The 16,793-nt window shown below is 50.4% G+C and overlaps 1 protein-coding gene across 1 annotated transcript in view; it reads right to left on the bottom strand.

Moving 5' to 3' along the window:
• Lrrn2 (leucine rich repeat neuronal 2) overlaps window positions 1–5,289 on the bottom strand; it is a 62,461-nt gene extending 57,172 nt beyond the window's left edge. The window contains exon 1 of the mRNA XM_027945711.2: window positions 5,233–5,289. The gene's annotated coding sequence lies outside the window, so the exon portion shown is untranslated. The remainder of the gene's footprint in view (window positions 1–5,232) is intronic.
• Window positions 5,290–16,793: the final 11,504 nt, after the last annotated feature.

Raw genomic sequence — 16,793 nt, 5'->3', positions numbered from 1 at the left:
TCCCAGGCCAAAGACAGATGCCTTCAGCGCTCAGCTCTGAGCACTGGGTGTGAGAACGCTTTTAGGAGGAACATCGCCATTCCTGCTTTTCTTCTCTCTTCCTCCTTTTTCTTTTCCCTGGAAGCATTCCAGACAGACCCACTTTTCCAGGGGGACCCAAGCTGGCTGCATTAACAATCGCTGTCCCCATCTTCCATATGCTTTAGCCCCAAAGGAGCTGCCTTGGGAGATGTTGTAAATAAAACAATTGCACTTGCTCTTCCCAAGACAGGCGAACCCTCCTTGTTAGAGGCACCCCACAGACAGCTCACATCCCAGGGCTTCTCTGTCTCCCTCCATCTCATCTGGGATCTCTGTCCTATTCTCCCGTTTCCCAGCAAGTCACCCTGCCAGGTCCCATTGTATGTCCATAGGGACCTCTGAGGCCCCCGAGGCACTTGGCTGAGACAGAAACAATGCTGGATCTTCAATAGCAGATCTTAGAGGAACAGGAGGAGGAAGGGGGTCAGGGAGAACTTCTTGGAAGATCCCTCAAAGAGGCAAAGCAGACACTGGCTTGGACACCCTTGGCAAAGGGCACTTGTTCCTGTAGAGAGCTAGAGGAATTGGCTAGATGACTCCAGATCACCTCAAGGCCCAAGGAGCACTGGATTCCAGGGGTGGGGTGTAAGCAAAGGGCTGAATCCCTCCCTTGGTTTCTTTTCTAGTTACCTGTCCTTGAACAAGTCTGAGTCTTGGTGTCTTTGCTATAACAGGATCATCTACCTACCTAGTTGGGGTATTTGGGGGTATAGTGGGGTGATGCAGGTTAAAGCTCTCAGCATGGTGCCTGGCACAGCGTAAGTGCTCCGTGAATGCCAGGTGCTATAATCTGTGTCATTACGAGGTGAGAGGTGGCAGCTGAGAAGCCGTTCTTGCCCCAGGAAGCTTCTTTCTGTTCTTCATCCTGAAACTCACTTCAAGTCCATCAAATGCTGAGCAGCAGGGCAGGTGTGGGTGGAGGGCACATACAGGGACAAACTGGATCCCCAACCCAACCCAGCTAAATTCAACCTAAAAGGCAGCTCCCTCAGGCCAGGGCATCTCCTGGGTCCCCAGAAAGTGCTAGAAACCAGAGGACAAGGCTGGGGCAGCTCTGGATGTGGGGCCATCTGTGCAGGGATGGCTTAGAATATGTAGGAGGCTAAGGTCATGCCACTAGTCCCAGCAGGTCTGCACCGGGGCCCCTGCCCAGAGGCTGCTTTAGACCCAGGGCGTGGGGCTGTTCTGGATGGCTTGCAAGCAGCACTGGAAGCCCAGCTCTCAGAACTGGGGACAAAGAGGCTGAGAGGACTGGTCATCAGTGTTAGTGATGTCCATAAAGACAACACATACACACCACGGTGCCCTTCCCTCCACATTTCCCGTGGCCTAGATACCCTCCGTGCCTGCATCCCAGGCCTACCCCTCTGCCTGGCTGGTTCCTTTTTAAGCCTTGGCCCAAATATCACGTCCTGCAGCAAGTCTTCTCTCTCTGCAAACAGAGGTAGCCACCTCTGCTCTCCCCTGTAATACAGCTCCCCCACCTAACGATAACAACAGCAATAATAATACTTATACAGCAGTTGCTAAATGCTAGAGGCTGTTCCGAGCTTGCTACATGTATTCCCTCATTTAATCCTCATAAGGACTCTATGAAGCATTATGAACTTCTATTATCTCATTTAGAGATGAGGAAACTGAGGCACAGGGAAGTTAGATGACTTGCCTGAGGGCTCCCAACTGTAAGCATGAACTCCAGCAGTGTGGCTCCAAAATCTATACCCTGTCTATGAACTCCTTAAGGGTAAAGGCAACATCTTGTTTGTCTCTTTGTTCCTAGCAATAGGCTCAACACACAGTAGGCACTTAGGGAGGAAGATGGACGGATTGAATAAGAATGGCCCGAATAAGGCTAACTCGGTGCAATTTCAGGCCCTGAGCTACAGTTCAGAGACACCAAGGCCCCCTGGGGAAGTGTCAGATAAAGGCTTCCTCCCTGTCTTAGTGAGCCAGCCACACAGTGCTCCGGTGTCCTGGACAGTGTGTCTTTTTGCATGTCTGTCTTCTGGTTTCTGTTTCTCAGTTACCTTCAACCTTTTGTCTTCCTCCCCTCTGTGTCTTGATCACTCTCCCCATTTCCTGCCCCATTCCAGCCCCTGACCATTGACCATGTCCTTCCTGTGGTCCTTGCAGGTTTGAAAGTTTTCTGTCCCCGTCCTTTGCCTAGGAGTTTTCATAGAGTCCAGGCTTGCGGGTGGAGGCTGAGGACATAAGTGACACTGACTCTTTAGAATGGTCACGGACCAAGCTCCTAAACTCCAGCCCTGAACGAAAACAATTTTCCAGCCACTCTACCCTAGATGCAGGTGGGGGTGGGGAGGATGGCTGCTGGCCACAGCTTGTCGCACATCTGCAGAAACTCAGAGAGATTCCCTGTCCTCCCTGCCTCCTCTCCAGGGTCCCAACTCTTCCAATGCCTTCCCTGACCACTTGAAAAGGCTTATTCACATGACCATTCAGCAAATGCGGGTCGAGTCTAGTATTTTAAGTGGGGAGACAAGGCACACTCCTGAAAAGTTAGGGTGAAATGTGAGCTTTGGTAAAACTGTACAACTCATGGACACGGTAGGGGCCAAATGGACTGCAGAGAATCAGCGATTTTGAAATGGAGTCTTATATGACCCAGCGCAAGTCGTCTGTCCTCTTATTTCCCTCAGCTAGAAAACTGAGGATGACAGTGCAGGCTTTAGGAGGCGATTATAGGGACTGAATGGAAAATACATACATATATATATATATATATATATATATATAGTAAAGCTCTTAACAGAATGGTGCATAGTAGGTGCTCAATATACAATAATCATTGCTTCCTTCCTCTGTATGAAACACCAGCCTTCTATTCAGCCCTAGATCCCCATATACACATGAGAGATGAACTAATCCATCCTTTCATATCAGAAATGTTGACTTGAGCAGTGCCTGGTATACAGTAAGGAGTTGGGACTCACATGTTAGGGGTCATTTAGTGTGATGATGATGATTCACTAGGGTTGTTTATACTCCCCCCCCACACACACACACACCAGATCTTTGAAAGAACCTGGTGGGCACAGAATTAATCAGCTGGGGCCAGGGATATGCAGCTGCCAGGCCTGCCAGCCTGGGCTGCTCCATACAGAGGATGCAGCAGAGCCCAGAGTGCGAGCGATCCTGCGGTCAGGATGTGCAGGAGCCACACGGGGCTGGCTTATGGTTTAAGCTGCAGTGTACAGAAAGAGAGGGGCAAAGGTGGAGACCTGGAAGGGAGGGAGAGAGATGTCTGGAGGAGAAGCATAAGGAGAAGAGTGAAGAACACAGGAAAGAGAGAGGAGGAGAAGGGAGGCTCGGATGAGAGAGAGAGTGAGAGAGGGAAGCTGCTGTCCCGGCTTGGCTGGAATGCACCTCAGATCTCTGAGTTCTCCCTCTCCCTCTCTGTATGGGGGAAGGTATGGATTTGGGGATGCTTCTAGGTGCTAGACCCTGGGCAGACCTCAATATCTGAAGCACTGAAGCCTTTCATTCCATCCTTTTTGAATGGTGAAGTCCCATCCCAGGCCCAGTGGAGGCCCTAGATGAGGAGGAGACAGTCTGAGTCCACTCTGGGGAGGAAGACGGCTCAGGAGGCTCTAACCCCTGAGCTCTTCGCCTTCTGTTTGCCCACAGCGGCACCTGGCCAGGAAAGTGGGTCAAGCCATCCACATGTGACTTTGAGGTAGCAACAGGACCCACAGGCAAGGGGGCGTCCATGCCCTGTACCCAGCTCTGTCCACCCCTTCTCTCCTTTTCAAAGAGAACTTTAAGGAGCAGTGGGCAATGGGAGGAGACCCTGGCCACGTCAATCATGGGGAGAACACTGGGCCAAAACCCTTCCCTGGCTGGCCAGGCAGTGGAGCATGGAGCCTGTCATTGTCCTGGGTGAATGAAGAGACCTAGATCTTCCCTCCCCCATCCTCTCAATGATAGTGACCAAGCTGGCAGGGAGCCACCTCTACTGCCCAGACCTGGAGAGGCTGTTCCCTCCACTCCCCCACCTCCTGGGGTCTTCACGCAGAGGGGCTGCCTGCCTAGCTCTGGCAACCCGCGCTGTGCTCAGCCCACCCCCTCCAACCCTGCCAGGCGCCCAATTAGAAGCTGCGTTGGCTCCAACAGATGGGAGCTGCGGCAGCCTGAGGAACAGAGCACAAAGCCCAGCTGACATTTTCCTTCCTGTTCCTTTGGTGGGGGAGGAAGGACAGGGACAGAGGGGAACACAGCAACACCCCTAGGGCCCACCCCTAGGGTGTAGCTCTCGCCCACTTCTCAGCGTCTCAGTGCAGCCTCGAACGGAGTCTCAGTTCCCCCTCACCCAGCCACTCCTGGCTTCTCGCTGGCTGGCCAGCCAGCGCCTGCGCCGCCCTTCGCCATGCCAGCAGGACAGACGGCCCACCTGTGGCTGGCCAACCCATCCTGTCTCCTGGGTGCTGCGGTGGGCTCAGAGTTACCCCAGCGTTTCCGCCGCTTCCCACTCTCAGCGCCCTTAACGCTGAGCCCAGAGCCGGCCCATCCCCCATCCCAAATGTCCCATCCCAGGCAGCGATCAGACCCCAGCCGGCCGGCCTGGGAGGAGGCAGGCTCCTGGTGCCAGATACTTCGGACAGACGCAAGGCCAGCTTGTCCCTCCGCACGAACACACGAGCTCCAAGGAAGGGAAAGTCCCTGAGGTTCTGGAGCGCTTCCACCCTCCTGGTCCGCGCGTCACGCCCTCCCTAACCTTTCTGGCACCCCTGGGCTCCTCGACATCTCCTGGGCCCCGCTCTACCCAGCAACAGTTTCGGGGAGGTTCGGGCCTCTCCGGGCTGATTCAGGCCCAGACCCCTCCCCCGCCGCCCGGTCCAGCCGGTGCAGCCGGCCACCCTTTGCATTCTCCAGCTCTCCTTCCCTCTCCCGGCGGGCCGCCTTCTCCAGGTCACCAGCTACTCTGCAGGCATCTCGGCTGAAGGCAGCGGCCCGCCCCTGCCCCCGGCCCCCGACTCGGGTTAGGCGGGGCCGCGGGGCCGCGGGGGCAGAGGCTGGGAGTCCCGAGACTGCTGCTCCCGCCGCATCCCCCGCAGCCACGCCGGCGGCCTCTGGGTCCAGTACACCGCGGCCTCGGCGGCGCTCCCCGGGTGAGCCCCGGAGCCGCACACTCACCCCGCAGGCGCTGTCCGCCGTCCGCCACCCGTGGCGCGGCGCTCCGATCGCCTCCGGCCCGGGCTGGGGGACGCTGCTCCGCGCCCTCCCGCCGCGCGCGCCGCCGCACAGGCGGGGGAGGCTGGGGGGACGCCTTCCCCAACGTGGACTTATCTTGGGAGTGGTTGTGGGGCCAAGCCGACGCGGATGATGGCAGAATCACAACCTGTCTCCACCCGCTGCCCAAGGCTGGCGGGCGAGGGCCGGGCGCTCCCGGTGCGCGCCGCGCGTCTGCAAGTGCACGGAGCAGGCCCTCCGGCGCCCCTCCTCCCGCTTCTCCGCCGCTCTCCCAACCTCCCCAGCCCACTCCGGTCGCCTCCTCCCAGTCTGCATGCCACGCCAACCCCCTCCAGTCCCGCTGCCATTTTAACTCCTGAGTGGCCGAAGGCCCCTTCTGCCTAACACGCACGCACCCCAGAGGAAGGAGCTGGGTGGGGCCGGTGCTGAAGCTGAAGCCGGAGATGTCCTTGTGCATTTAGACCCAAGGCTTGGCTGCGAGAGGGAGAAGGGGCATTGCCCCCGAGTCTGAAGGGAGAAGCGAATGGCTTCTCTGATTCTTCCTCTGACCCTCTTGCAAAAGCCAGGAGGACAGATGGGATATTCAGCAGGTTTTAGAGGACAGGTGGTGCAGCTGTCCCAAAGTTAACTGTAGACTACGGAATGTGGGTGGATTAGAATGCACCTGTGGGCATAGGCACCCCTCACCCTAAAAAGCATGGAATGGGATAGCGGGAGTTCTCCTGCCTTTCCTCTATCGCTTCCTGAGCTGGGCAGCTTTGTCATTCTGGAAGATCACATCCTGGTGCTCAATAAAGGAGGTCAGTCTCAGTAAGTCTGAAGCAGGGGCTGGCAGGCCGGCTAGGGGCTTGGTTGTGGGGTTTCGCACCCTGCAAGCTGAGCATCATGAAGCCCATCTGTGCAGAAAGTAGGTGCTGGGCTGCTGCCTGGTGGCTTGGAAAATTTGGGTCACTGCCACTAGTGGGGCTTTAGAGTATGGTTTTCCTGCAGGGACAAAGACTTCTGGCTCAGGTCTTTGAGGGGAATTCAGCCTGTGCCACTCAGAATGGACACCCAGGAGGTCAGCTTCCTGACAGTCTGCACATTATTGATGGGCTTGACCAGGCAGGGCCTGCAGATCCAACAATGGGGGAGGTGGAAACCAAAGTGTGAGGAGCCTGCAGGGAGTGGCATCCCAGGGCTGCCTTCTTTTACCCAGTGCTTGAGCTTTGTCCCCCTGTCTAGACCCGGACCCAGCCTTCTGGCCCTGTCTTTTCCAAGGGCACCATGGCAGTCCTTGCCATGCTTGGAGACTTTGTGAAGTAGGCCCAAGGTCTTTGCCTTCCTCATGCACAGAGGTTTGCAACTTCATAATAAGCACATATTAAGTTCCCACTGAACCACCCCCAAGTTCCCACCCTCCACCCCTGCTGCCTGGAGTAATGGCCTCAAGGAGCTGAGAGGGACAAGTTGCAACTACCAAGAACAAAATTTAACATTTCAAGGCAATGGAAGTGCCATAGAAATACAGGAAGAAAATGCCATATGGGCTCCGGTTATTCACAGAGGACTTTATAGAGCAGCTGAGCTTCCAACTGAGCCCAGCTAGAGGAATAGGATTTGAGCTGGTAGAGAAAATGGGGACCAGCAAGGCAGGAAAGTGGACACGCAGAGTAGAATGGGTTGTCTGGAAGGTAGGGAGCAAGGGAGGACGTTTAGGGAGGTATGATGAGGTCTCTTTTCACAGATCTCTCATCTTACCCTGAGTTGACTTACGACCCAATTTAACAGACCAGAGAATGGAGGTTCAGAGGGTTTAAGGAAGTAGCCCAGTCTTCAGGCAGAACTTGAGCCCTCACCTTGCAGTACTCTTATGATGCTACCTTGGATATGCAGAGTGGGATTCCCTGAAGAGGGGCCGAGGTCCCAGCAGTGTAACTGTGGCCTGCAGCCCAGTGCACCACTGGTGAAAGGGATGAAAGGGGCAGGCAAACCAGAGACCAGGAAGGTTGTGGGGACATAGGAGGAAGAGGGGAACAGTGTGGGTAGAGAGCCAATGCCACAGGTCACAGCAAGGAAGGCTTGGCGGAACTAATTGAGTGAGAGGGTCCGAAACTTGACTTCATGCTTTTGAGTGTGAGCCTGTGGATTCCCTGTCAAGGGAGCCATCTTTCACTTGAAGGTCAATGTCAATGTATCCAGATGGATTGTGGAGAGGAAGAAAGTTTGTCACCCCTTCACAGCTCAATGACTGGGCTGTCATTCACACCCAAATACCTGTGCCCCATCTCCCAATACCTGTGTATACCACCTGTGTCTCCCAACCAGAAGGTAAGCTTCTGAAGGCCGAGACTATACCATACAGCACGGAGATGAGACTAGGACCTTATAGTAGATGCTCAATGACTGATTGTTGAGAAGACGAATGGGGTGAAAGCAAATAACATTTAAAGTGGCTGATCCCTGAGTGACAGACCCTGTAACACACAGGGTGAGGCACGAAGAAATTGTATCAGCTGTGGAGAGAGAATGGGGGAAGCCTGCCCTTGAGTGGACTCCAGGTTTCCTGCAACCCAATGGGACTGATCTAAGTGCAAAGGTTTTTGAGTCAGAGAGATCTGGATTTGAAACTCTGCTTGTCCATTTACTCTGTGTTGCTTCGGGAGAGGTATGGAACTTCTCTGAGCTCTGATTCCTGTGTAGAAAATATTCATTCAAGCAATAGCTGTCAATAGTGACTGAGCATCTTCTTCATGCAAGGGTGATGATCTTATTTATGCCTCATCTCATTGAAAACTCTATCCACCCTAGGACACTGGAAATAGGAGAAAAGCAAGGTCAACATCACTAATACATAATAGAGCTGAGGTCTGAAATCAAGGCCATTGGATGGCAGAGTCCAAACACAAAGCCAATTCCCATGTTGCACTTCTTCGGGATGAGGGTAGCACTGAGGGTACTAATTCCTATTCATAGCATTGTTGTGAGGTGTGACAGAGGCTGCATATGTCTGGTAGTGAACACGGAGCCTGGCACACAGAGCATCTCAGTAAATGGTAGTCGTCTCCCAACCCAGCTCCTGCGGCTCCCATTCTGAGCCAGATCCCTCCCCAGGAAAAGCTGGGGACTCAATCCACAGTGCTTTGGAAGCTGGCAGGTAATTACTCAGAAAATTTAGTGGCCTTGTTATTGACCTTTTGCCCTCCAAGTTTAATCTCTGGGCTTAGCCAAGCATAATGTCCTGCCAGGAAACCTGGGACTCTGTGACATCAGAGCGTCTCGGGAGAGGGATGCCGAATTACATGCCCCTAGAAATAGTCCTCTGCTCAACTGCCCTTGACTCTTGAGGGTAGGGGTCAGGACGATGAACCAATGGGATTGCTGTTTTGGGTGGTGGGGGCTGTAAGAAGAGGAGGGCTCTTCCTGGAGCCTGGCAGATGAGCCAGGACAGAGGAGGGAGGCTAGGGATGTGGCTGGCACTTCCTCTTAGCAGATCTTTCACTGCTAGATGCAGCCTCTGCTCAGCCCCTGCCTCAAGAGATACATGGTGGGGCTGGGGCTGGGACTCCTTGGTAGAGCGCTCGCCTAGCATGCGTGAGGCCCTGGGTTCGATCCTCAGCACCACAGAAAAATAAAATATTGTGTCCACCTATAACTAAAAAATAAATATTAAAAAAAAGGAGATACTTGATGGGTCCTTGGGAATCATTGAGGACTGTTGTCCCACCAAGGGAGAGTGTGGCTCTAGAGAACATTAGAGTCACCTAGAGAAAGTGCAAACGCAGGCTCCGAGTTCCAACCCCAGAGTCAGGTTCTGTAGCTCTTGGAGTGTGCATTTTGGATCCGCTGTCCAGGTGATTCTGCCTCAGTGATTGGATGGACCTTGCTTTGAAATGTGCGTGCCTGGGGGTGCCCATTGCTCTCTGACCTCTCCCTGCCTGGCTCCCTCTGTGCAGAGACTTGTCTTCTGAGCTCTTGAGAAACAAATGACCCCAAGAACAGAGTCTTTGACTGAGGCAGATACACAGTGAAACTAATGAAGCTTAAGCTTTGGGGTTTCTCACTTGTCGGGTGGCCGGGAGGTTTAGAGTGTTCTATGTGGGGAGGGAAACACAGCTTGTTAGCAGTAAGTGTTTCTGATAAAGAGACGTCAGGAGAATTTCCAAGGCGGTATGTAAATTGTCGTAATCTTCTTTCTAGTTCTAAATAAATATCACCACTAGGGACTCTTCCCCTGACCCTGCCCTCAGGAGCTCCCAGGATTCACAGACACCCTGGGACCACACAGAACCAGAAAGGCAGAAGGATAAACAAATACTGCAGAGGGAGAGCTGTGTGGAACTGCAGGGAGTCCTCAAATTTATCCTGGGTCATATTCCTGGAAAAGACACTGCAGGTAAAAATGATGTAGGATTGAATCTGGTTTTGCCCAGAAACAATGTGATCATGGAAATTACATTCCTCACCAAGGTCCTGCTGCCCAGCTTTTAGGGCATCAGCATAAACCATAAATAGCACATTTAATCAACTGTAAATGATACACCTGTACTTTGTATTTTTTAAACTGAATTTGAATATCTAAGACAGTTAAAGCTAGGCAATATGGTAACCAAACCTCATTGTATTCAATTTAACATATTTGAGAGATTCCCAGAGGAAATGCTAGTTTGAGGAAAGGAGCATGGGAACCCTGGAGTGAATCTCCTTCTCCCATACAGACCCCACATAAGCAAAGCCAGAGGCTCTCAGAGGTCTGGAGGTGGGGACAAGGGCTCTGTGCCCCGTGGCACATCTAAAAACAGACCAACCACTTGCAAAGTGTAAATCTCTTAAGTTCAAGGCTGCCACATGCACACCAGGAGTGGGAGACATCTAAGGGGCTCTGAATTAGAGTGTTCCTTGTGCTGAGATAGAAGGACTTTCTGGAGGAGGGAGTTTTTCAGAGGATATTTGAGGGCAGGGAAGAATGGTTAGGTTTCTGAAGAAGTCAGTTCCAGAATCCCTTGATCTGACTTCTGACCCTCCTCACTGTAACCCACAGGTTGTCAAGAAGACTTTGTCCCCAAGTGCTCATCACCCACCTACCCTCTACTTGATGGTTTTCAAACTGCGGGGTAGAGATCTGTTAGTGGGTTGCAGAAAACACTTTTTAAAAAAATGAAGTAGAATAGGAACATATTTCATTAGTACTTTTGTTCTAGCTTCGAGTAAATGTATGCATGGGGACTGAGTCATGATGTTCCATGTATCTTTCCAGGAGTGACTATCAAACCTTGCTTATTTTTTTCAAAGCCTTCAAATAAAATACACCTGGGTTATCCCCCATGTTGAGAATAAAATATTTACCTGGGGCCTTTTTGAAATGAATATGGTTATAAAGGAGACCTCGCTATTTGTAAGAAGACGGATCATTCCCAAATCAATACAAAGTATACTTTGTATTACTCCTGTCCATTCTCTTCTTTTCCAATCAGATTCTATTCATTTTTGAACATTTCATTTCAGCAGTGGTTCACAGGGCAAAGAAACCAGGGCTCATATCTCCTAACCTGTCCTTTTTCTTTGTCGGGTGGCCGGGAGGTATACACCTCTGTGTTTTCCTTCTTACTTTTTTTTCTAAGAGGAGGAAATCTTTATGATCTTATTTCCAATATTTGAATGAATTCCAACAGAGACCTTAGGAGTCATGAGGAATCTCCAAAGATCATTCCTTAGATCTGTTCCAGCAGCTACCATCTGGGTTATTTTTGCTTTTTAAACTGCTGTTTCTGAAATTATACGTGCAGCAGAACCACTTGGGAACTGAATAAGATGCAGATTCCTGGGTCCCACCCCGTAGGACTGATGTGAAGCTCATGAGCTGTATTTTTTTCCACCCTCTCCCTGAGAGATTCTGATGCAGGTGTTCGAGGACCACACTTTGAGGAACTGCTTATCACCATGGAGATGACTCAGCTCCTTCCTGAAAGCTTCCCCATCACTACTGACTCTGATCCCTCCACTCCCTTTCCCTTCTGCAGACAGAGTCTCAGTTTATGCTACTTTATGCTTCTTTCCAATCTTTGGCACTTTGTCTGAAAACTTACTTTCTCTGGGTATCCTGCTCATTATTAAATGACAAACTCTCCCAAGTAAATGTATCATTCATTGCTAGGTCCCCAGAGGACCCAGAGGAAGAAGGCCGTGCTCGTGGCAGACTTCCCATAAGCACAGGACAGAATCCTCCCGTAAACCCCTGATCCTCCCATCCCCACCCTCTTTGTGATGGTCCCCACCCGTGAGTGCTCAGGACAGGTGGTTAGTGTCTCAGTTGTTCCCCAGATCAGTGTTGTTGGTTGGGTGATTGGATTCTTTCTCATCTCCCCTTCATAGGATTAAAAGTGAATGGGTAAAAATAATGGGAGTCCAGCTGTCCCCAGGGACAGTGACTGTGTAGAGAGAGGGCTGTTACATTCTTCTTGTTCAGAAACACATCAAACAGCCAAGGCAGGAGCCTCAGCATCTGGGCTAGAACTGATGTAGCAAGCCAGGTGCTTTGGCCCTGCATAGAGGAGAGCCTGGGAGCCCCTGCGCAAAAGGATGTGGAGCAGATGCCTCTTCACTTCTGACCCCAGTCACCTCCCGTTGTCCCCCTAGCACCAACCTTGTGGGTGGCCTAAGGAAAGCAGCCTGGGATCTAGCTCCTGACCAAAGGACTTACAGCGGACGGAGGGGCAGAGGGCTGGGGAGGTGACCTGCCTGAGTCCTATTCCTAGATGGGATGGTTCATCAGACAGAGGTCAGCTTCGTCTACCCTCCTGTCCTGGGGAGCTGACCTTCATGGTAAGCAACATGGGTAAAACTGACCCTGAGTCCCTGGTTCTGTGCAGGAGCAGTCACTGTACTGTGTTGGTCAAGGTCAACACTGATGGGGCTCACATTGGCTAGATTGGCCAGCTAGGAAGAGGCCCAAACACTGCTCAGCTCATATACTCTGACTCCGAGTCTGCTGGGTTTGGGGGATCTTTTCCTTCTCCTTCTCCTTCTCCTCCTCCTCCTGCTCCTTCTCTTTTCCTCCCAAACCCTCCTGTCTCTCATGTCTTCTGCCTGTCAGAGGGATTAAAATCGTGACTGTCAGAAAGCCCTTGCCTCCCCCGTCCTGAATGGCGTTCCTTCCGAGTCGAACTTGGAGAGATAAAGAGCAGCCGTGGCTGGTCTCCAGTCTCTGTACGTGAGCACTGAGGACCCTCTGGTTCCTGAAGCTTCTTCTCCTCCTTTTCTTTAGGCACATTAATCTATCTCCTTTGCTGGAGATTTTCCTTTTCCTTTTTAGAAGGAAAAATTAAATGGGAAAAAAAGAAAAGCAGGAGGCAGAAGAGAAGGAGAAACTCCCATCTCTCTGAAGGGAGGGGGACTGAGAGCCTGGAGGCAGGAAATAAGGGGTGACCCCCAAATGCTGGGCAACCTCCCTGCAGGCCAGGACTCCAGCTACAGTCCAGGGTCTCCAGGCATTCTGTGTCCTTCTGCATGAGTGGCTGATGCTCCAGATCCTTCAGGGACCCCAGACCCCTTCTTCTGTCTGGGCAGGTCCCACCTGAAAGGGAAGATGATTGCAATGGCCTCTGGAGAGAGGCCTCTGCCCACCAGGTTCACCTGGATGCCTCAGTCAGGCAGAGGGGGGTTTTCAGACTCCAGAAGGGAGAACAGAAAGCTGAGGACCAGGGGTAGGGCCCCAGCCCCTCTCCTCTCCTGGTGCCCTTCAGTTTCAGGGATGGCGTCCCCACTGTGCATTGGGTGGCTGGAATGAATGACTAATGCATGTCATTTTCAAGCTGCTCTCTCTGCACAGGAAAGCACATTCAGATCCAGGTTTTAATTGTGTGTGATTTTAGCTGAGATGGCGTTAATTTATTTCCTTTGCTACTTCAGCGCTTCCTCCTCTTCCATCTTGGTGAAATTATCTGGAATGTATCTTTTTTTTCTTCTTAAGGACAAAGAGAAGACGCTGATCTGGCTCCTTTTCTACTGATTGAGGTTCAGAACATTTTAGGGGCTGCCAGATGCTGAATGGTGGATGCTTTTGGGGGACAGACCCCCTTGGTCTCCTGCTATCTACCCTCCTACTACCACGTGGGCCAAAGGAGGGGCTCATGGTGCAGGCCCCCACCACCTAGGCAGACCTTGGACAGGTTCTCCAGAGCAGGAGAGCTGTCAGCCAGGACTGCTCCGAACCAGTTTCCGGGAGAAATGTTTTCTTCCTTGCTCAATCTTCAGAGTAAAGGGAGTAGCTTCCCACCACGCAGGACTTCTTGGAGGAAGGGGACAGTGTTAATCAAAGAGAGATGGGGAAAAGAATCTAAGACGTCCCAAAGGGTGTCCTGTTGGTGCTACTTTCTAACTGGTTGGGAGAGGTTCTATCATTTGAGAATATGCATAGGGTTAGGGTGATTATGAGGATCCCCTAACATAATGTTTTAAATTTTCTTTTTTTTTTTCACTCAAACTGTCTTTGAGAGATATGTAAAAATATCACACATAAATGCAGAGATTCTACTGGACTTTATTCTAGAAGTTGGCCCTCAATTGAGAGTTACTGCGTTTCAGTGTGTCTACATTAGCTAAGGTCGTTGTATCAAGTGCGACTTACTCTAGCTTTTGTTTGAAAAATAAAATAATTTTTATTTTCCAAATACAGAATTATAGTATCATTATGCATGTGCGTTTTCCATCTCTACTTAAATCCCAAAGTGGAGATAGAGTTCCTCACTCCCTCCCCACTGAAGAATCACTGAATTATGGCCCTAAGGAAATCAGAAAGCTCTGGTCATGTCAAGTGGGGACTGCCCAAGAACCTTTTTGTCTCTTTTCCAAGTACCTCTCCCCTTTCTGTGAAATTGGTATCTTCTTTGGTTGTTCTGACACATAGTAGGAAATTCAATAAATATGAGATACATAAATCTTATATTATTAAATTATCGTAACATACTTTGCACAGTGCTGGTGTCTGGTGCCTGACATGGGGCTCAGAAAGTGTTGGCCACACTGTTGCTCCTAAGTTCTGGGGTGTCCTGCCTCTTCCACCCACCCTAACTTACCCTCTGTTAAGAAACTCCATCTGGTGAGATACTAATTTTTGTAAAGTATTCTAGGACTTGGCAAGACCTCAATCCTCAACACCCTCTTATTTGATGGAACTTGTGCTTCACCTCTGAATGTGATCAGCTGTCCAGATCTCTAATGGCTACTTTGGTTCTGATTGGAAGCCTAGCACTGTGCTGTATGCGCAGTAGGGCTTCATGGAGTGTCTATTGAGGGCACGAGTGAATGGTCTGGTGCCTATTACCTGGCATCTCTTCCAGGAAGGTGAGGCTGAGCCTGGGGAGGGCTGGGGTTTGGACCATAAAAACTCCTTAGTGAACAATTAAGCCTCTTTGATGGTGCTCTTTATGCACAGGGCCCTGATTTACCAGCATATTATTATGGCTTGAAAATCATTCTGAGCCGCCCATCTTTCTTGCGTGGTTAAGGGTTTATTGGAGGCTAGTAACAATCTGCTGATTAAAATTTGTCTCTGAGTCCTCCCAGGGTTGTCTTGAATAGCCCTGGAGTTCAGATAGTTCTTCCTTCTCATTGCCTCTGGTTATTTCCCAGCTGGGTGTGCCACAGGCTCAGTCTCTGTAGGACAGTAAGTGTCTGTTCCTTCCCAGCCAGACCCCAGCCTAGACTAGTGGACATTTCTGATATGTGATGGAGATGCCCAAGGTTCAGATGTGCCTCCATGTCCATTTTCCCCCAACTGCAGTTTCATTCTTTCTTTCTTTTTTTGGGGGGGGAGGGGGGAGTAGGGGGTACCAGGGATTGAACCCAGGGGTACTTAACCACTGAGCCACATCCCCAGCCCTTTCTGTATTTTATTTAGAGACAGAGTCTCACAGAGTTGCTTAGAGCCTCACTAAGTTGCTGAAGCTGCCTTGGAACTTGGGATCCTCCTGCCTCAGTTTCCTGAGCCACTGGGATTATAGGCATGTGCTACTATGCCCGGCCCAACTGCAGTTTCTTAAAAAGTAAACATACATTTACCATATGACCCAGCGAACACCTTCTTAGACATTTGTCGCATGCTCACAAAGAAACACAACATGGTTGCTCATATCGGTTTTATTTATAATAGTCCCAAAGTGGAAACAACCTGAATGTCATTCAGTGAGTGAATAATCAGACAAATTGTGGTACATCCATGTCACCAAATACCAACAACAAAAGGGAACGGACTCTTGATAAATGCAGCAACTTGGAAGGATCTCAAGGGCATCGTATTGAGTGAGAAAACCTGAATTTCAAAGGTCATATACTGCAAGATTCCATTCATATGACATTCTCAAAATGACAAAGTTATACAGACGGAGAACAGATTAGTGATTGCCAGGGCTTGGGGAGGGGAGCTCTGGCATGACTGAATCTACAGGTATAGGCAAGGGATCTTTGTAAATGGAACAATTCTGCACCTTGATCATGGTGGTGATTACATGCATCTTCACATGTGATGAATCTGCATAGAACTAACACATTCAGCCAGGTGCAGTGGCGTATGCCAGCAGCTCAGGAGGCTGAGGCAGAAGGATCCAGAGCTCAAAGCCAGCCTCAGCAACTTAGCGAGGCTCTAAGCAACTCAGTGAGACTTGTCTCTAAATAAAATTACAAAAAAAGGGCTGGGGATGCAGCTCAGTGGTTAATAGCTGGTTTAAAAAAAAAAAAAAACTAACGCACACGCACGCACATATACACAAGTGCATGGAAAACTGGTGAGATTCCAATAGAGTCTGTGGATGGCACAAATGTCCATTTCCTGGTTTGGGTATTCATTGTACTATAATTAAGCAAGATGGTTCATCATTGGGGAAAATTGAGTGAAGAGTACAAGGAACTTTTCTCTACTATGTTGCAACTTCCTATGAATCTATAATCATTTCAAAGTAAATTGTTTTGATTTTTTAAAAAGAGCCTTCCGCTTTTATGTTAGGGCTGAGAATGAATCCTGGGTCAACATTTGATCTCTGGTAGAGTGTTCAGGGTGGTTTTGGAAGGGTCAGATTCTCCTGAACTCTCAGATATTAGGAATATAGCTAAAATACATTAGCCCTCCTTCTAACCTACAATGAATCCGCTTTTCCTCAATCATCGTAATCTCATTTGGGAGCTCTATATATTTCCAGTCTATGCCTCCTCTTGGGGTATTGTATTCTAAATGGATTATCTACCCCATGAAGTAGGACTATAAACTTATTTTGTCTATTTGTTTATCCTAAGCGTAATCAACTTCACCTTCAAGTTTGAGGAAGATCCGGAATTCAATTACCATAGGACTTGCATTCTGCTGTGGCTTTACTCAGGAGCCAAATCTTCCTGCCCTGAACCTACACTGTGCTCCTGGTGGTTTCAGGCACCACCCTGCAGTTGGCCTAGGGTACAGGGAGCTCCCAGCCCTGGAGTGTGGGGGGGAGCATGAAAGAGCCATTCTGATAAGACCATTCACTGAACTGAATTGT

This window comes from Marmota flaviventris, chromosome 12 (assembly GCF_047511675.1).
Source record: "Marmota flaviventris isolate mMarFla1 chromosome 12, mMarFla1.hap1, whole genome shotgun sequence".
NCBI lineage: Eukaryota > Metazoa > Chordata > Mammalia > Rodentia > Sciuridae > Marmota > Marmota flaviventris.
This window is presented reverse-complemented; position numbering and strand designations above follow the sequence as displayed.